General features: G+C 37.2%; 1 non-coding gene across 1 annotated transcript; it reads right to left on the bottom strand.

The window, feature by feature from the left end:
- Positions 1–10,412: 10,412 nt before the first annotated feature.
- LOC148573940 (small nucleolar RNA R71) lies at positions 10,413–10,520 on the bottom strand. Its single transcript, XR_015906056.1, has one exon. It is a non-coding gene; the product is annotated as a small nucleolar RNA R71 (small nucleolar RNA).
- Positions 10,521–22,130: the final 11,610 nt, after the last annotated feature.

Raw genomic sequence — 22,130 nt, 5'->3', positions numbered from 1 at the left:
GTCGCCATCTCTGGCGTTTTATTTTGGTGAACCACTACATCTCTTTTTTTTCTTTTATTTTGGATATTTTTTTCTGTATTTTTCTTTTTACTGTTATTTTCTGAGTACTTATACATTGCTACTTTTATGTATTTTTACTCTATTTCTGAATTTTGCATTTTTAGTTCATATTTTTAGTTATTTAGTTTAGTTTGCAATTCTGACTTATTAGTGGATTAATTAGTATAGTTTACCCTTTTTAGCATAAGATAGCATAGTTAAATTGAAAAAGGAAGTAAGCTAGAAAATTGAACATAACAGATTTAAATCCATAAACCTTGTATATATAGCATTACATCATATAGTTAAGTTGACAACATTTCATCAAGGAGGAACCTTAAAACTTTAAAGGCTACCCTAAATAATTTTTTTTTGAGAATAATGGGAATTTTTAACTAAACCTGCATAACATATATGAATGATATATGATGCTTGAGCTAGAGAACACACAACCTGTGATTCTTGAGCTTAATTGTATGGTTGCATTCAAACCATAATTTCATTCCTACGTGTTTCGCTTCTTTTTATTCTGATGTTCTTTACTTTGGTTTAATCTTTATGTCCAATTATAGAATATAGAATATAGAATATAGATACATACCAAAAGAATGATTGAGGCCATCATTTGATTTTAGCTCACTTACCCCAAAATAACCTACCTTTCACATCACCCTTGTTAGCCCCCTTGAGCCTTTAAAATCCCTTTTATTCTATTTAGCCACACTACTAGCCTTAAGCAGAAAAACAAAATAAAATCCCAAGTTGAATCCTTGGTTAGCTTAAGATAGAAAATTATGAATAGATTAAAATGTGGGGAACCTATTGGGAACATGGATGATAGAAACAAAAGGTAGAAAAGTTAAAAGAAATAAAATAAAATTTGGGAAGCATGCTCATGAGAAATCAAAGTGATTCAATTACCATGTGCATTAAAAAAAAAGTTATTTTTCAGCATTTAATAAAAGGGGATACAAAAGAATTCCCCAATGCAAAATAAAAGCAATGCACAGGGGATAAAAATAAAATTGAAACATGAGCATGTAACAACAAGTGGGATAATATGGAAAAATTGGTAAAGAAGCTTCTTCTACTAAATATGTATGTTAGGTGAGATCTTAGTCTAATTAAGGATTCACTTATTAGCTCACTTAGCCTTATACATATATCCTTACCTTTACCTTGGCCCCATTACAACCTTAATTAAAGAGCTCATGACTTTTGGTATGACTGTACTCTATAATTGTTGATTGGTTAGATGAAGAACAAAGTTATAGAAAATAAGAATAAAAAGAAAAGAAGAGTGAATAAACCCAATAAACACTGAGTAACTAGAGGGTAAACACAAAATCCAGTGAGGGGTCAATAACTCATTAACATATATCTGTGCTTAATTTACTAATTGTTTTGCAAGTTTGTACAATATTTTTATTTCCCATCTCATTTGCTGAAATGCTTTATTATTTAAGGGTTGGCTATATATATATATATATATATATATATATGACTCCTTGAGAATGTGAATTAATTTGACTACATGTAAGCTTTATATATGAGTAGATAAATTGGAATTGCATGACTCATTTAGGTAGATGCATTTAGAAATAGGTTGCATTCCATAACATTCCACCACTTTAACCTTACCTTATTCTTTACCTTGGATTTAGCATGAGGACATGCTATTGTTTAAGTGTGGGGAGGTTGATAAACCCATATTTCATGAGTTATTTTGTGCTTAGTTTGAGTGATTTATTCAATCCTTCACCCACTTATTCATATTAATTGCATGGTTTTACTTTCCCTTCCTTATTATGTGATGTATGTGAAAAACATGTTTCCTAAGCTTTAGAATTAATTATTTTAATTACCTTTACTTCCATTCGATGCCGTGATTGGTGTGTTGAGTAGTTTCAGATTTTCTAAGGCAGAATGATTTAAAGGATGGAAAAGGAAACGTACAAAAATGGAAGAAAAGTGCGAAACGGAGTTTTGAAGAAACTGGAATCCACGCGATCGCATGGATGACGCGATCGCGTGCCAGGCGCGAAGAAGCAGCGACGCGGCCGCATGACTGACGTGGCCACGCGACTTGAGCATAGCGCATACGACGCGGACGCATGACTGACGCGACCGCGTGGCAAGGAAAAGCTCCAGATGACGCGACCGCGTGACCCACGCGGACGCGTGACAGAGGCCACGCATCAGAATTTACAGAATACGCCCCCAGCGATTTCTGAAGCCCTTTTGGCCCAAATCCAGGTGCAGAACACACAGACTTGAGGCTATAAAGTGGGAGAATGCATCCATTCAAAGGGAGCTCGCCAATTTTCACTTTCCATGATTTAGATTTAGTTTGAGAGAGGTTCTCTCCTCTCTCTCTTAGGATTAGGATTAGGATTTAGGACTTTTCTTAGTTTGTTAGAGTAACTCTCGATCCAGGTTTAGTATTTACTTTAATTTATGTTTCTATACTACTTTTACTTTAATGCTTTTATTCGTATCTATAAATGTTGCCAACTTGACTTATGAACCCTTTTCATGTTATTATTTGAATTAATGATTATTTGAGGTATTTCAGTTATTGATTGTTTTCTCTTTAATTTGTGTTACCATTGCTTTCCATCTAAGGACATTTTTATTCCAGCAATTTTACTTTTTCCCCTTTTGGTCCTGGTTAAGAAATCAGTAACTCAACATCATCAAACCCAACATAACTGATAATCGCTATCTTGCTAATTGAACTGAACTTCAATAATCCCAACTTTTTCTTAGGAATTAACAAGGATTCGAAGGTCAAACTAATTAGTCCCTTGACTTTCCTTTGCTTTAGTTAAGGTTAACTAAGTGGAATTTTTATTCAACTTTCATTATTGTTGAGAGAGATAATTAAGTTGGACTTCCAATTTCTTTCACCTTGCCAGAAGTTTGCTTTACAGTATTTATTTATTTTAATTGCCATTTATTTTACTTGTCATTCAAATCACTTGCTTCTCACCTTCTAAACCCCGATTACAACCTTTATAGCCAATAATAAGAACATAATTCCTTGCAGTTCCTTGAGAAGACGACCCGAGGTTTGAATACTCGGTTAACAATTTTTAAAGGGGTTTGTTACTTGTGACACCCAAAACGTTTGTAAGAAAGGTTGATTGCTTGGTTTAGTAACTATACTTACAACGAGAATTTACTATAACCTCTAAACCATCAATCTTCAGTTCTTCAGGGAGTCGTTTACCGACTTCCGTAGGTAATAACCCCTCTTTTCAACACCCAAATCTTTATTCTTCTTTTGTCAATTAGGATAATTTACATTGCATAGCTAGTTTTTGCAATTAAACACTCTTTGCATGATAGCTATTTCTTGTTAGGACTGCTTGGTTAGAGTGACGATTTCTTTTCGAAGATATTTTTAGGGCACCCTACAAATTTGAAAATTTTTTTTATGTGTTAAACTTGCTTGAAGGAATTAATTTTGGAAAAGGTTTTTTTTTCAGCTAAGAACACATAAGCATGTGAGTTTTGAGCCCAATTGCGCAGTTACATCATATAACCACTTATTTCCATTCTTGTACGCATTGTTATATCTCTATGATTACAATCCTTGATTTGTTTGATTCTATATGTCCATTATTTTGTGTATTAATTCATTTATATGAATGAGGCTATTATTTTAATAGCTCATGTACCCAAATAGCCTTAACCCTTTTATCTACCATCGTTAACCAATTTTGAGCTTATGTTAAACCGCTTTTGTTCTTTAACTTAGCACATCAATACCCCTAAGTGAAAAATAAAAAAATGTCCTCTGATTTGGATCCTTGATTAGCTTGGGCGAGTGAGGGTGTGTGTCATTTAAGCGGGATGGAAACTTGGGAACATGGGTAGAGGTAAAAGAGTATTTTTGTAATTTTTATCAAAAATATTGGGAATTGGGTGCATGGTCATGTATTGAATGTTTGAACCATATGCATTGGCACTGTTGTATGTAATTCATCAAAAGAGAAAAGCAAAAGAAAAATAAAAAGCAAAAAAATTGTAGAAAAAGAAATAGAAAAATAAAAGAAACAAAAATACATAGAAAAAGAAAGCAATAAAAAGGGGACAAAATGCCCCAAGGTGAAGCCAATAATAACCAATTCATATGGGTTGTGAATCGAAAGAAAATGCATGAGTGTGTGAAAAGTGAATGAATGGGTAGCTAGGTTGTGTATTAGAATTGTATAGGTTGTTGTGTGTGTTAGGTGAGAGCTTAGGTTAATCAAGGATTCAAATTTCAAGCTCACTTGGCCATATATGCATCCTTACCCTTACCCTAGCCCCATTACAACCTAATGATAAGCCCTCATGATGAATGTATGCATGCACCGAATAACTATCGATTGTTAGATGAAAAACAAATCTTGGAAAGCATGATTAGAGGAGAATTGAGTGATCAACCCTATGCACTTGAGCGACTAGAGAGGATACACTTCCGGTGAGGGTTCGATGCTCAACACCTTGTTCCCGGCTTTCACAAGCTTTCTTCTTGCATGTCGTTTACACTCCATTCTAATATTTAAATTGGTAGAGTCCATGAGTTATCATATTACCTTAGCCCTGCTCGTTCATGTATGTGTTCTTGGAAGTTGATTCACTTTTGACCAAGTAGATAGAAGTATTTGCACTAGTTGCATCCATGTAGGTAAATTGCATTTCATAAACCTCATTCTCCTATATTCTTTGGTCTTTTAACTTTTAGCATGAGCACATGCTTAGTTTAATTGTTGGGAGATTTGATAAATTCCAATTTCGTGGTTTATCTTGTGTAGAATTTGGAGGGTTTTATCAATATATTTCACACTTATTCATATAAATTGCATGGTTTTGTGTTTCCTTCCTAATTTTGCTTCATGGTGTAAAACATGCTTCTTTAACCCTAAAAATACTATATTTTAATCCTCTTCTATTAACATTCAATAAAGTGACGTGTTTGTTGAGTGGATTCAGGATCTATAGGACAAGAATGGTCTAAAAGATCAAAAGAAAGCATGCACAAGTGGAAGGGACATGAAAAACGGAGCTTTAGAGAACTGGAGGCGACGCGCATTCTTGAGAATCCATTGGCAGCATTCTTGAGAATCCAAAAAGTCTAAACCTTGTCTGTGGTATTTCAAGTAGGATTCAAGGATTGAATGATTGTGACGAGCTTCAAACTCGCGAGTGTTGGGCGTAGTGACAGACGCAAAAGGATCAATGGATCCTATTCCAGCATGATCGAGAACCGACAGATGATTAGCCGTGCGGTGACAGCGCACCTGGACCATTTTCACTGAGAGGACGGATGGTAGCCATTGACAACGGTGATCCACCAACACACAGCTTGCCATAGGAGGAAACTTGCGTGCGTGAAGAAGATGACAGTAGGAAAGCAGAGATTCAGAAGACAAAGCATGTCCAAAACTCCAACATATTCTCCATTACTGCATAACAAGTATTTAATTCATGCTCTTTTATTCTTCACAATTCAAACTGATAATTAATTGATTTCCTGACTAAGAGCTACAAGATAACCATAGATTGCTTCAAGCCAACAATCTCCGTGGGATTCGACCCTTACTCACATAAGGTATTACTTGGACGACCCAGTGCACTTGCTGGTTAGTGGTACGAGTTGTGAAAAGTGTGATTCACAATTCGTGCACCAAGTTTTTGGCGCCGTTGCCGGGGATTGTTCGAGTTTGGACAACTGACGGTTTATTTTGTTGCTTAGATTAGGAAAAATTTTTCTTTTTGGTTTAGAGTCTTCTATTATTGTTTTTGGTTGAATTTTTTTTAAATCCTTATTTTCTCTTTTTAATTGTTTTCAAAAAATTTTATAAGCTAAAAATTGAGTTTTTCTATTTGAGTTTAGTTTCATATTTTAAGTTTGGTGTCAATTGCATGTTTTATTTTCTTTTAAATTTTCGAATTTGTGTTCATTGTTCTTTCTTAGTCTTCAAGTTGTTCTTGTTTATTTTCCTTGTTTGATCTTTAGTTTTTCTTGTTCTGTGTCTTTTCTTGTTTTTCTTGTGCTTTTTCAAAATATCAGTCTTCAAAAAATTTTTATTTATTAAATACCTTATTAAAACACGTTAAATTTATAGCTCAATTGGCTAGAGCGTTGTGCTTATGTTCTTGGTAATTGGCTATCTTCTTTTTAAAACTTTTTCAAAAATAATTTTTCTTTGAATAAATCTTGTGCCAAACTTTAAGTTTGGTGTTTTCTTGTTGATTTTTCTTTAGTTTTCGAACATTGATGAGCGGATAATTTATTCACTTTTTGGCATTGTTTTTACATAGTTTTCAGTATAATTTAGTTAGTTTTTAGTATATTTTTATTAGTTTTTAAATAAAAATCACATTTCTGGACTTTACTATGAGTTTGTGTGTTTTGTGATTTCAGGTAATTTCTGGCTGAAATTGAGGGACTTGAGCAAAAATCTGATTCAGGCAGAAGAAGGACTGCAGATGTTGTTGGATTCTAACCTCGCTACACTCAAAGTGGATTTTCTGGAGTTAAAGAACTCCAAATGGCGCGCTCTCAATTGCGTTGGAAAGTAGACATCTAGGGCTTTCCAGCAATATATAATAGTCCATACTTTGTCTAAGGATAGATGGCGTAAACTGGCGTTCAACGCCAGTTCCATGCTGCAATCTGGAGTCAAACGCCAGAAACAGGTTGCAAAGTGGAGTTCAACGCCAGAAACAGGCTACAAACTGGTGTTCAACTCCAAGAGAAGCCTCTACACGTGTAAAGCTCAATGCTCAGCCCAAGCACGCACCAAGTGGGCCCCAGAAGTGGATTTCTGCATCATTTACTCAATTCTACAAATCCTAGTAACTAGTTTAGTATAAATAGGACTTTTTACTATTGTATTTACATCTTTGGATTATCTTTTGATCTATAGATCACGTTTTGTGGGCTGGCCATTCGGTCATGCCTGAACCTTCATCACTTATGTATTTTCAACGGTAGAATTTCTACACACCATAGATTAAGGTGTGGAGCTCTGCTGTTCCTCAAAGATTAATGCAAAGTACTACTGTTTTTCTATTCAATTCAACTTATTCTGCTTCTAAGATATTCATTCGCACTTCAATATGATGGATGTGATGATCGTGACAGTCATCATCATTCTCAACTTATGAACGCGTGCCTGACAACCACTTCCGTTCTACCTTAGATTGAATGGATATCTCTTGGATATCTAATACAGGGGACCAAGTCCGAGTTATTAGTGTCTTCGTGGTATAATTTAGAACCCATGGACGGCCATTCTTGAGAATCTGGAAAGTCTAAACCTTGTCTGTGGTATTCCGAGTAGGATTCAGAGATTTAATGACTGTGACGAGCTTCAAACTCGCGAATCCTGGGCGTAGTGACAGATGCAAAAGGATCAATGGATCCTATTCCAGTATGATTGAGAACCGACAGATGATTAGCCATGCAGTGACAGCGCATTGGACCATTTTCACTGAGAGGACAGGTGGCCATTGACAACGGTGATGCCTAACATACAACTTTCCATGGAAAGAAGTAGGAAGGATTGGATGAAGACAGCAGGAAAGCAGAGGTTCAGAGGGACGAAAGCATCTCTATACGCTTATCTGAAATTCTCACCAATGAATTACATAAGTATCTCTATCCTAGTTTATGTTTTATTTATCTTTTAATTATTAAAACTCTATATCCATTTGAATCCGCCTGACTGAGATTTACAAGGTGACCATAGCTTGCTTCAAGCCGACAATCTCTGTGGGATCGACCCTTACTCATATAAGGTTTATTACTTGGATGACCCAGTGCACTTGCTGGTTAGTTGTACGAAGTTGTGAAACAGAATTAAGAACATGAACGTGCGTATTGAGTTTTTAGCGCCGTTACCAAGGAAGGAATGATCACGATTTCGCACACCAAGTTTTTGGCGCCGTTGTCGGGGATTGTTCGAGATTGGACAACTGACGGTTCATCTTGTTGCTCAGATTAGGTAATTTTATTTTATTTTTAAAGCTTTTTAATTTCGAAAAAAAATTTAAAATTAATTTATGTTCTTCAGAATTTTTAAGAATGAATTCTAGAATTTCATGAAGCATGTTGAAGTCTGGCTGGCTGTAAAGGCATGTCTAATTCATTTGGACTGGGGGCTTCCAACCCATCAGCATAGAGGCAAGTTAATTTGATAACTTAGCTGTTGAATGCCTGATTTACATGCTGAAGCTTGGCTGGCCATTGGCCATGTCTAGTGTTTTGGACCGGAGCTCTCACTGAAAGCTTGGTTGGCTAGTGAGCCATGTCTAATTCCTGGACTGAAGCTTTAGACTAAGAGTGCAAGATTCCTGGAATTCATATTAATAATTTTGAAATCCTTATTTTCTTTTTCAAAATTTATTTTTGAAAAAATAGAAAAATTTAATAAAATCATGAAACCAAAAATGTTTGATGTTTCTTGTTTGAGTCTTGTGTCAATTTTTAAATTTGGTGTCAATTGCATGTTTTTATAATTTTCTTGCATTTTTCGAAAACTCGTGCATATGCTCTTTATGATCTTCAAGTTGTTCTTGGTAAGTCTTCTTGTTTGATCTTTAAAATTTCTTGTTTTGTGTCTTTTCTTGTTTTCCATATGCATTTTTAATTTGTTAGTGTCTCAACTTTAAAAATTTTTAAGTTTGGTGTCTTGCATGTTTTTCTTTTCTTGAAAATTTTTCAAAAATAAGTTCTTGATGTTCATCTTGACATTCAAAGTGTTCTTGGTGTTCATCTTGACATTCATAGTGTTCTTGCATGCATCAAATGTTTTGATCCAAAATTTTCATGCATTGAGTCTTTTTGATGTTTTTCTCTTTCTACATTAAAAATTCAAAAATCAAAAAAATATCTTTCCCTTTTTCACTCATAAAATTCGAAAATTTGAGTTGACTTTTTCAAAATTTTTTAATATCTATTTGTTTTCATGAGTCAAATCAAATTTTTAATTTAAAAATCTTATCTTTTTCAAAATCTTTTTTCAAAATCAAATCTTTTTCAATTTTCTTTTCATATTTTCGAATTCCTTTCTAAAATTTTTCAAAATCTTTTTCATTTTTTTGAAAATATTCAAATTAATTTTCAAAATCTTTTTCTTATTTTATTTCTTAATTTTCGAAAATTTTATTAGCATTTAATGTTTTGATTCAAAATTTTTCAAAGTTGTTACTTGCCTATTAAGAAAGGTTCAATCTTTAAACTCTAGAATCATACCTTTTTAGTTTCTTGTTAGTCAAGTAATCAACTTTAATTTTCAAAATCAAATCTTTTTAATTTTCTTTTTAAATCCTTTTTAAAATGATTTTCAATCATATCTCTCAATCATATCTTTTTCAAAATCAATTTCAAAATCTTTTCTAACTTCTTATCTTTTTCAAAAATAATTTTCCAACCTTTTTCAATCAATCTTATCTTTTTGTTTCAATCATATCTTTTTCAAAACTACCTAACTAACTCTCTCCTTCTAATTTTCGAAAATTCCTTCCCTCTTTTTCAAAATTCTTTCTTTTTATTAACTAATTGTTTTAATTTTTAATTTAATTCAATTTCAATTTTAATTTTCGAATTTTCAATTTAATTTTAAAATATTCTTATTTTATTTTTTTAAATTTTTGAATTCTTCTCTCATCTCTAATCTCCCTCTATTTATTTATTCATCCATTAACACTTCTATCCTCACCCTTGTGTTTGGATTCTCATCTCTTCCTTCTTCTATTCTTACTTTCTTCTACTCATATAAAGGAATCTCTATACTGTGACATAGAGGATTCCATATTTTCTTTTGTGTTCTCTTCTTTTTCATATGAGTAGGAACAAGGATAAGAACATTCTTGTTGAAGCTGATCCTGAACCTGAAAGGACTCTGAAGAGGAAGCTAAGGGAAGCTAAAGCACAACTCTCTGGAGAAAATCTGACAGAAATTTTTGAAAAAGGAGAAAACATGGCCGAAAATAATAACAATGCAAGGAAGATGCTTGGTGACTTTACTGCACCAAATTCCAATTTACATGGAAGAAGCATCTCAATTTCTGCCATTGGAGCAAACAAATTTGAGCTTAAACCTCAATTAGTTTCTCTGATGCAACAGAACTGCAAGTTTCATGGACTTCCATCTGAAGATCCTTTTCAGTTCTTAACTGAGTTCTTGCAGATCTGTGATACTGTTAAGACCAATGGGATTGATCCCGAGGTCTACAGGCTTATGCTTTTCCCATTTGCTGTAAGAGACAGAGCTAGAATATGGTTAGACTCTCAACCTAAGGATAGTCTAAACTCTTGGGTTAAACTGGTCATGGCTTTCTTAGCAAAGTTCTTTCCTCCTCAAAAGCTTAGCAAGCTTAGAGTGGATGTTCAAACCTTCAGACAGAAAGAAGGTGAATCCCTCTATGAAGCTTGGGAGAGATATAAGCAACTGACCAAAAAGTGCCCCTCTGACATGCTTTCAGAATGGACCACTCTGGATATATTCTATGATGGTCTATTGACGAAAGAACTTTTGATGGTTTAGAATTCACAAATGAATGAGTTCTCATTGTAAAGTATAGTTTCTAAACCAAACAAGAGTCCGTTCATGCAAAAATAAATTTGAGTGAGTTGTCACGAATAACAAACCCCAAATAAAAATTAACCGAAGTATTTGGACTCCGGGTCGTCTCCCTAGGATGCAATGGAGTGCATGTGTATTGGCTATGATGGGGTAAAAAGAGAGGGGTTTTGTTTATGCGATGGCAAGAAAGTAAATTGAGCGAGTAAGTAAAGAAAGCAAAATAAGGAACTCTTGGCTAAGACTTGGGTACTTGAGGTCACCATCCCAGTTAACAAACCGACTATTGATAATTATGAAAGGCCAACCCATTAAGTCTACTTCTCAAAGCCTTAAGTACGTAACATTTACTCCTAGACCGGAAGTATGTCAAATAGGCCTAATCATATCCACCCATAAGTCCTAACCTATCTACTAATTAGCTTAGTAGTGGGTTAGCGACAATGAGCTTCAAATTGATCACACAGGGTTCTCAAATCACCAAATCCATTACGTCCAAAAACTCAAGATCACTCAAGTCCCTTGGCTTAGGCCAAGAGTTAATAAAACTACTCAAGAACTAAAGAGAACATTTCATCGAACACTTGGAGTGCAATAAGAATCAACATCATAAAATGCAAGAATATCAAAGTCTATCACTATCGATTGCAAGAAAAGTGAGATCACAACTCAATTCATCAAGTAGGGAAATATCAACATCAAATTGCATTAAATGTAAACAAATCCAACATGAGTCATCATAACAAAAGAGAGCAAAAATAAGGAATTGGCATAAAAAACTAAGAGGGTCAAGATGTAGAATTGAGAAATTATCGAAGAACAAGATGAAACCTAGCATTCAAACATGAAATTGAAATAATCTAACCTAATCCTAACCTAATTCTAGAGAGAAGAGGGAGCTTCTCTCTCTAGAAAACTAACTAAAGGCTCATGTTGGCTAAAACTAATTGCTCCTCCTTTGCTTGGACTTCAATTCTGCATGAAATACACTCAGAAACAAGTTGGATTTGGGCCTGGACAGCTCAGAAATCGCCCCCAGCATTTTGCCTTCAAGTGGGCCACGTGAGGATATCGGCGCGTGCGCGCCATGTGCGCGTGCGCGTCAATGTCAAATTCTCAATCCGCGCGGACGCGATATGTACGCGTGCGTGTCCTTTGGTGAAAACACTTCTGCGCGTGCGCACCTGGTGCGCGTGCGCGTCCTTTGGTGAAATCACAATCCTTGTTTCTCCTGCATTCCCCCTTTGTGTATGCTTTTCTCCTCATTTCTTCCATCCAATACTTGCCTTATGGACCTGAAATCACTCACCAAACACATCAAGGCATCAAATGGAATTAAAGTGAAATAAAAATCACCAATTTAGGGCCAAAAAAGCATGTTTTTACACTTAAGCAAAATTCAAAGGGGGAATTACAAAATCATGCTATTTCATTGAATAAATGTCAGAAAAAGTGACAAAATCCCCCAAAATAAGCACAAGATAAATCACGAAATCGGGGTTTATCATCTATCTGAGCTATCAAAGATGTCATTGGACCATTCTGCAGGTGGATCCATTCACCTAAAGAAAACGCCTGCAGAAGCTCAAGAGCTCATTGACATGGTTGCTAATAACCAGTTCATGTACACTTCTGAGAGGAATCCTGTAAGTAATGGGACGCCTTAGAAGAAAGGAGTTCTTGAAATTGATACTCTGAATGCCATATTGGCTCAGAACAAAATATTAACTCAGCAAGTCAATATGATCTCTCAGAGTCTGAATGGATTGAAGGAATCATCCAACAGTACTCAAGAGGCATCTTCTGAAGAAGAAGCTTATGATCCTGAGAACACTGCAATAGTAGAGGTGAATTACATGGGTGAATCATATGGAAACACCTATAATCCCTCATGGAGAAATCATCCAAATCTCTCATGGAAGGATCAAAATCCTCAACAAGGCTTTGATAATGGTGGAGGAAATAGGTTTAGCAATAGCAAGCCTTTTCCATCATCCACTCAGCAAAAGACAGAGAGTTCTGAGCAGACCCCATCTAGCTTGGCAAACATAGTCTCTGATCTATCTAAGGCCACTCTAAGTTTCATGAATGAAACAAGGTCCTCCATTAGAAATTTGGAGGCATAAGTGGGCCAGCTGAGTAAAAGAGTCACTGAAACTCCTAGTACTCTCCCAAGCAATACAGAAGAGAATCCAAAAAGAGAGTGCAAGGCCATTGATTTAACCATCATGGCCGAACCTACAAGGAAGGGAGAGGACGTGAATCCCAGTGAGGAAGACCTCCTGGGACATCCAGTAATCAATAAGGAGTTTCCCTCTGAGGAACCAAAGGAATCTGAGACTCATCTAGAGACCATAGAGATTCCATTGAACCTCCTTATGCCATTCATGAGCCCTGATGAGTATTCTTCTTCTGAAGAGAATGAAGAGGTTACTGAAGAGCAAGTTGCCAAGTACCTTGGTGCAATCATGAAGCTGAATGCCAAATTATTTGGTAATGAGACTTGGGAAGATGAACCTCCCTTGCTCATCAATGAACTGAGTGACCTGGATCAACTGACATTGCCACAGAAGAAACAGGATCCTGGAAAGTTCTTAATACCTTGTACCATAGGAACCATGGCCTTTGAGAAGGCTCTATGTGACCTTGGGTCAGGGATAAACCTCATGCCACTTTCTGTAATAGAGAAATTGGGAATCTTTGAGGTGCAAGCTGCTAGAATCTCATTAGAGATGGCAGACAACTCAGGAAAAAGGCTTATGGACAAGTAGAGGACGTGTTAGTAAAGGTTGAAGACCTTTACATCCCTGCTGATTTCATAATCCTAGACACTGGGAAGGATGAGGATGAATCCATCATCCTTGGAAGACCTTTCCTAGCCACAGCAAGAGCTGTGATTGATGTGGACAGAGGAGAGTTGGTCCTTCAACTGAATGAGGACTACCTTGTGTTTAAAACTCAAGGATCTCCTTTTGTAACCATGGAGAGGAAGCATGAAAAGCTTCTCTCAGTACAGAGTCAACCAAAGCCCCCACAATCAAACTCTAAGTTTGGTGTTGGGAGGCCTCAGCCAAACTCTAAATTTGGTGTTGGATCCCCACATCCAAACTCTAAGTTTGGTGTTGGGAGTCTACAAAATTGACCTGATCACCTGTGTGGCTCCGTGAGAGCCCACTGTCAAGCTATTGACATTAAAGAAGCGCTTGTTGGGAGGCAACCCAATGTTATTTAATCATTTTTATTTTATTTTCTCTTTGTTATTTCATGTTTTATTTGGTTGATGATCATGTGGAGTCACAAAAACTACTGAAAAATTGAAAACAGAATGAAAAACAGCATTGAAAATAGCACACCCTGGAGGAAGGGCTTACTGGCGTTTAAACGCCAGCAAGGAGCAACTGGCTGGCGTTTAACGCTAGAACAGAGTATGAAACTCACGTTAAATGCCAGAAACAAGCAGCAGTCTGGCATTTAAATGCCAGGATTGCACCTAGAGGAAAGATGGTGTTAAACGCCAGAAACAAGCATCAGACTGGCGTTTAACGCCAGAAACATGCACCATACTGGCGTTCAACGCCAGAAACATGCTATGGACTGGCGTTGAACGCCCAAAACAAGCATGAAAGTGGCGTTTAACGCCAGAAACATGCTGCAGTCTGGCGTTAAACGCCAGGATTGCATATATAGAGCGTTTTACACGCCTAAAAGGTGAAGGGATGAGAAATCCTCAAACACCTCAGGATCTATGGACCCCACAGGATCCCCACCTACTTCTTTTCTCCTCTTCACACCCATCCATCCTCTCTTCCCCAAAAACCCCACCTACCTTTAAATTCAAAATAATTTCCCTCCCAAACCCAATCCTAAATGGCCGAACCCTAAACCCCTCCCCACTCCTATATAAACCCCTCATTCCCTCTTCAATTTCACACAACACAACCCTAACTTCTCCCCTTGGACGAAAATACCTCACCCTCCATCTCCTCTATTTTCTTCTTCTTCTACTACTTTCTTTCTTCTTTTGCTCGGGGACGAGCAAACATTTTAAGTTTGATGTGGTAAAAGTATAGCTTTTTGTTTTTCCATAACCATTCATGGCACCTAAGGCCAGAGAAACCTCTAGAAAGAGGAAAGGGAAGGCAATTGCTTCCACCTCTGAGTCATGGGAGATGGAGAGATTCATCTCTAAGGTCCATCAAGACCACTTCTATGAAGTTGTGGCCAAGAAGAAAGTGATCCCTGAGGTTCCTTTCAAACTCAAAAAGAATGAGTATCCGGAGATCCGACTTGAGATTCAAAGAAAAGGTTGGGAAGTTTTCACCAACCCCATTCAACAAGTCGGGATCTTAATGGTTCAAGAGTTCTATGCAAATGTATGGATCACTAGGAACCATGATCAAAGTGTGAACCCGAATCCAAAGAATTGGCTCACCATGGTTCGGGGGAATTACTTAGATTTCAGTTCGGAAAATGTAAGGTTGGCGTTTAACTTACCAATAATGGAAGAAAATGCACGCCCCTACACTAGAAGAGTCAACTTTGATCAAAGGTTGGACCAAGTCCTCATGGACATATGTGTGAAAGGAGCTCAATGGAAAATTGACTCAAAAGGCAAGCCGGTTTAACTAAGAAGGCTTGACCTCAAACCAGTAGCTAGAGGATGGTTGGAGTTCATTCAACGCTCAATCATTCCTACTAGTAACCAGTCTGAAGTTACTGTAGACCGGGCCATCATGATCCATAGTATCATGATTGGGGATGAGGTGGAAGTTCATGAGATCATACCTCAAGAACTCTACAAGGTGGCTGACAAGTCCTCTAATTTGGCAAGGTTAGCCTTTCCTCACCTCATTTTCCACCTCTGCAATTCAGCTAGAATTGACATAGAGGGAGACATCCTCATTGAAGAGGATAAGCCCATCACTAAGAAAAGGATGGAGCAAACAAGAGATCATAGTCCTCAACATGAGCATGAGGAGATTCCTCACCATGAAATCCCTGAGATGTCTCAGGGGATGCACTTTCCTCCACAGAATTACTTGGAGCAAATCAACACTTCCCTAGGAGAATTAAGTTCCAACATGGGACAACTAAGGGTGGAGCATCAAGAGCACTCCATCATCCTCCATGAAATTAGAAAAGATCAAAGAGCTATGAGGGAGGAGCAAGAAAGACAAGAAAGAGACATAGAGGAGCTCAAGAGCACCATTGGTTCTTCAAGAAGAGGAAGACGCCACCCTCACTAAGGTGGACTCATTCCTTAATCTTCTTGTTTATTTATTTTCCTGTTTTTCGATTTCCATGCTTTATGTTTTTTTTATGTTTGTGTCTTCACTATATGATCATTAGTGTCTAAGTGTCTATGCCTTAAAGTAATGAATATGAATCCATCACCACTCTTAAATGAAAACTGTTCTAAAAACAAAAGAACAAGAAGTACATGGTTTCGAATTCATCCTTGAAACTAGTTTAATTATTTTGATGTGGTGGCAATACTTTTTGTTTTCTGAATGTATGCTTGAACAGTGCATATGTCTTTTGAAGTTGTTGTTTATGAATGTTAAATATGTTGGCTCTTGAAGAATAAAGAAAAAGGAGAAATATTATTTGATAATCTGAAAAATCATAAAAAAGATTCTTGAAGCAAGAAAAAGCAGTGAATACAAAAGATTGCAGAAAAAAAAATATGCGAAAATAAAAAGAAAAAAAAAAGAAAAAGAAAAAGCAAGCAGAAAAAGCCAATAGCTCTTTAAACCAAGAGGCAAGAGCAAAAAGCCAATAGCCCTTAAAACCAAAAGGCAAGGGTAATAAAAAGGATCCAAGGCTTTGAGCATTAGTGGATAGGAGGGCCTAAAGGAATAAAATCCTGGCCTAAGCGGCTAAACCAAGCTGTCCCTAACCATGTGCTTGTGGCGTGAAGGTGTCAAGTGAAAACTTGAGACTGAGCGGTTAAAGTCAAGGTCCAAAGCAAAAACAGAGTGTGCTTAAGAACCCTGGACACCTCTAATTGGGGACTTTAGCAAAACTGAGTCACAATCTGAAAAGGTTCACCCAGTTATGTGTCTGTGGCATTTATATATCCGGTGGTAATACTGGAAAACAAAGTGCTTAGGGCCACGGCCAAGACTCATAAAGTAGCTGTGTTCAAGAATCAACATACTGAACTAGGAGAATCAATAACACTATCTGAATTCTAAGTTCCTATAGATGCCAATCATTCTGAACCTCAATGGATAAAGTAAGATGCCAAAACTATTCAAGAGGCAAAAAGCTACAAGTCCCGCTCATCTGATTGGAGATAAGTTTCATTGATATTTTGGAATTTATAGTATGTTCTCTTCTTTTAAACCTATTTGATTTTCAGTTGCTTGGGGACAAGCAACAATTTAAGTTTGGTGTTGTGATGAGCGGATAATTTATACGCTTTTTGGCATTATTTTTACATAGTTTTCAGTATAATTTAGTTAGTTTTTAGTATATTTTTATTAGTTTTTAAATAAAAATCACATTTCTAGACTTTACTATGAGTTTGTGTATTTTTCTGTGATTTCAGGTAATTTCTGGCTGAAATTGAGGGACTTGAGCAAAAATCTGATTCAGGCTGAAGAAAGACTGCAGATGCTGTTGGATTCTAACCTCCCTGCACTCAAAGTGGATTTTCTGGAGCTACAGAAATCCAAATGGCACACTCTCAATTGCGTTGGAAAGTGGACATCCAGGGCTTTCCAGAAATATATAATAGTCCATACTTTGCCTAAGGATAGACGACGTAAACTGGCGTTCAACGCCAGTTCCATGCTGCATTTTGGAGTCAAACGCCAGAAACAGGTTGCAAAGTGGAGTTCAACGCCAGAAACAGGCTACAAACTGGCGTTCAACTCCAAGAGAAGCCTCTACACGTGTAAAGCTCAATGCTCAGCCCAAGCACGCACCAAGTGGGCCCGAGAAGTGGATTTCTGCATCATTTACTCAATTCTGCAAACCCTATTAACTAGTTTAGTATAAATAGGACTTGTTACTATTGTATTTACATCTTTGGATTATCTTTTGATCTATAGATCACGTTTGGGGCTGGCCATTCGGCCATGCCTGAACCTTCATCACTTATCTATTTTCAATGGTAGAGTTTCTACACACCATAGATTAAGGTGTGGAGCTCTGCTGTTCCTCAAAGATTAATGCAAAGTACTACTGTTTTTCTATTCAATTCAACTTATTCCGCTTCTAAGATATTCATTCGCACTCCAATATGATGGATGTGATGATCGTGACAGTCATCATCATTCTCAACTTATGAACGCGTGCCTGACAACCACTTCCGTTCTACCTTAGATTGAATGGATATCTCTTGGATATCTAATACAGGAGACCGAGTCCGAGTTATTAGTGTGTTCGTGGTATAAGTTAGAACCCATGGACGGCCATTCTTGAGAATCCGGAAAGTCTAAACCTTGTCTGTGGTATTCTGAGTAGGATTCAGGGATTGAATGACTGTGACGAGCTTCAAACTCGCGAGTGCTGGGTGTAGTGACAGACGCAAAAGGATCAATGGATCCTATTCCAGTATGATCGAGAACCGACAGATGATTAGCCATGCAGTGAGAGTGCATTGGACCATTTTCACTGAGAGGACAGGTGGCCATTGACAACGGTGATGCCTAACAAATAGCTTGCCATGGAAAGTAGTAGGAAGGATTGGATGAAGACAGTAGGAAAGTAGAGGTTCAGAGGGACGAAAGCATCTCTATACGCTTATCTGAAATTCTCACTAATGAATTACATAAGTATCTCTATCCTAGTTTATGTTTTATTTATCTTTTAATTATTAAAACTCTATATCCATTTTAATCCGCCTGACTGAGATTTACAAGGTGACCATAGCTTGCTTCAAGCCGACAATCTCCGTGGGATCGACCCTTACTCACGTAAGGTTTATTACTTGGATGACCCAGTGCACTTGCTGGTTAGTTGTATGAAGTTGTGAAATAGAATTAAGAACATGAACGTGCGTATTGAGTTTTTAGCGCCGTTACCAAGGAAGGAATGATCACGATTTCGCACACCAAATATTTTATTTTGGTTTTCTAAAAATTTTAAGTTTGGTGTTCTATCTTCATGTTCTTGTTGTTCTTGTGAGTCTTCAAGGTGTTCTTGAGTCTTCCTTGTGTTTTGATCTTAAAATTTTTAAGTTTGGTGTTCCTTGGTGTTTTCCCTCCAAAATTTTTGAAAATAAGGAGCATTAGATCTAAAAAATTTTAAGTTTTGTGTCTTTTTATTGTTTTTATCTTTCCTCATTGGATTAAAAAATATCTTTTTCCTTTATTTTAATTGAGTTTTCAAATTTTCCTTTTAAAAATTCAGATTTTATTTTAAAATTTTTTATTTTATCTTATCTTAGTTTTAAAATTTCAAAATTCAAATATTTTTCAAAAAAAAAATCATATCTTTTTCAAAATATTATCTTATCTTATTTCAAATTTCAAATTTCAACTTCCAAAATTCAAAATTCAAATTTCAAAACTTTCTAATTTAAATTCCTTATCTTCTCTTACCTAGCTTATCTTATCTTTTCTAATCTCAAATCTTTTTAATTAATTAATTCAGTTTTCAATTTTCTTTTTTTTCTTTTCTTCAAATTTTCGAAATTATAGTCCATTTTTCATTTATTTTATTTTATTTTATTTTATTTTAATTTCGATTTTCAAGAAAAAAAATATTTTATTTATAATCCGTATCATCTCCCTTTCTCCATCATGGACCTAAGTGGAAATGAACAGTCTAGAAGGACTCTGGGGTCATATGCTAACCCCACTACTACTGCATATGGGAGTAGTATCTGTATACCCTCCATCAAAGCAGGCAGTTTTGAGCTAAATCCTCATCTCATTGTCATGGTGCAGTAAAACTGCCAGTATTCCGGTCTTCCACAGGAAGAACCCACTTAGTTTCTGGCACAATTCTTGCAAATTGCTGACACAGTACGTGACAAGGAGGTAGATCAGGATGTATACAGACTGTTACTATTTCCGTTTGCCGTAAACGATCAAGCTAAAAGGTGGTTAAATAACCAACCCACAGCAAGCATAAGGACATGGAAACAGTTATCAGACAAATTCCTGAATCAATATTTCCCTCCCAAAAGGATGACACAGCTAAGGCTGGACATCCAAGGCTTTAAGCAAGAGGGTGATGAATCCCTTTATGATGCCTGGGAGAGATACAGAGGGATGCTAAGGAAATGCCCCTCTGAAATGTTTTCAGAGTGGGTGCAGTTGGACATCTTCTATTATGGGCTTACAGAGAAAGCTCAAATTTCTCTAGACCACTCAGCTGGTGGATCTATGCACATGAGAAAGAAAATTAAAGAGGCTCAAGAGCTTATTGATACAGTTGCCAGAAATCAGCATCTGTACCTAAGCAGTGAATCTTCCAGGAAAGAAGAGGCTAAAACAGTAACTGCTGAACTCAGTCCTGCAGAACAAATTACTGAATTCAATCAGCAATTAGACTTTCTAACAAAACAGCTGGCCGAATTCAAGGAGATACTACAAGACACAAGAATGGCTAATCTGAATATGGAAGTACAGTTGAAGCAAACAAAACAGCAGTTATCAAAACAAATAACAGAAGAGTGCCAAGCAGTTTAATTAAGAAGTGGGAAAACATTAAATACCTCACTTCAAGGCAACAGGAAGCCAAGAAATGAACAAACTGCTATTCAAAATCCCTCTGAGGACAGCAAGAGCCCAGAGAGGAATAACTCTGGCTTTCAAACGCCAAAAACAAGCAAGGATTTGGCGTCAAACGCCCAATGGAAGCTCAGTTCTGGCGTTCAAACGCCAGGAACAAGTAAGGAGTTGGCGTCCAACGCCACTCCAGCTTCTAACTCTGGGATTCAAATGCCAGTGAGGGATCAGACACACACAAGTACTGATAACAACCCCTCTAAAAAGGCTTCTCCAACCACCTCTGTAGGAAATAAACCTGCAGCAACTAAGGTTGAGGAATACAAAGCCAAGATGCCTTATCCTCAAAAACTCTGCTAAGAGGAGCAGGATAAGCAATTTGCCCGCTTTGCAGATTATCTCAGGAATCTTGAAATAAAGATTCCGTTTGTAGAGGCACTTGAGCAAATACCTTCTTATGCCAAGTTCATGAAAGAGATCTTGAGTCATAAGAAGGATTGGAGAGAAATTGAAAGAGTTCTCCTCACTAAAGAATGCAGTGCAGTCATTCTGAAAAGCTTTCCAGAAAAGCTTAAAGATCCCGGGAGCTTTCTGATACCATGCATATTAGAGGGTAATTGCACCAAGACAGCTTTATGTGATCTTGGGGCAAGAATCAACCTAATACCTACATCCACTATCAGAAAGTTTGGTTTAACTGAAGAAGTTAAACCAACCCGGATATGTCTCCAACTTGCTGATGGCTCCATTAAATACCCATCAGGCGTGATTGAGGACATGATTGTCAGGGTTGGGCCATTCGCCTTTCCCACTGATTTTGTAGTGCTGGAAATGGAGGAGTACAAGAGTGCTACTCTCATTCTAGGAAAACCGTTCCTAGCAACTGGACGAACTCTCATTGATGTCCAAAAGGGGGAAGTAACCCTGAGAGTCAATGAGGATGAGTTTAAGTTGAATGCTGTCAAGGCTATGCAGCATCCAGACATACCAAAAGACTGCATGAAAGTTGATCTCATTGACTCTTTAGTAGAAGAGATCAACATGGCTGCGAGTCTCGAATCAGAGCTGGAAGACATCTTTAAAGATGTTCAGCCTGATTTGGAGGATTCAGAGGAATCGAAAGAACCTCTGAAACTTCCTCAGGAAGAGGAGAAACCCCCTAAACCTGAGCTCAAGCCATTACCACCATCCCTGAAATATGCATTTCTGGGAGAAGGTGACACTTTTCCGGTGATCATAAGCTCTGCTTTAAATCCACTGGAAGAGGAAGCACTACTTCAAGTGCTAAGGACACACAAGACAGCTCTTGGATGGTCCATAGGTGACCTTAAGGGCATAAGCCCAGCTAGATGCATGCACAAGATCCTATTGGAGGATGATGCTAAGCCAGTGGTTCAACCACATAGGCGGCTAAATTCAGCCATGAAGGAAGTGGTGCGGAAAGAGGTCACCAAGTTACTGGAGGCTAGGATTATTTATCCTATTTCTGATAGCCCCTAGGTAAGCCCTGTTCAAGTTGTCCCCAAAAAGGGAGGTATGACAGTGGTTCATAATGAAAAAAATGAACTGGTTCCTACAAGAACAGTTACAGGGTGGCGCATGTGTATTGACTACAGAAGGCTCAATACAGCCACCAGAAAGGATCATTTTCCTCTACCATTCATATACCAGATGCTAGAGAGACTAGCAGGTCATGAATATTACTGCTTTTTGGATGGCTATTCAGGTTACAACCAAATTGCAGTCGATCCTCAGGACCAAGAGAAAACAGTATTCACATGTCCTTCTGGAGTGTTTGCTTATAGAAGGATGCCTTTTGGTC

This window comes from Arachis ipaensis, chromosome B2 (assembly GCF_059453495.1).
Source record: "Arachis ipaensis isolate K30076 ecotype BB chromosome B2, ASM5945349v1, whole genome shotgun sequence".
NCBI classification, from domain to species: domain Eukaryota; kingdom Viridiplantae; phylum Streptophyta; class Magnoliopsida; order Fabales; family Fabaceae; genus Arachis; species Arachis ipaensis.
This window is presented reverse-complemented; position numbering and strand designations above follow the sequence as displayed.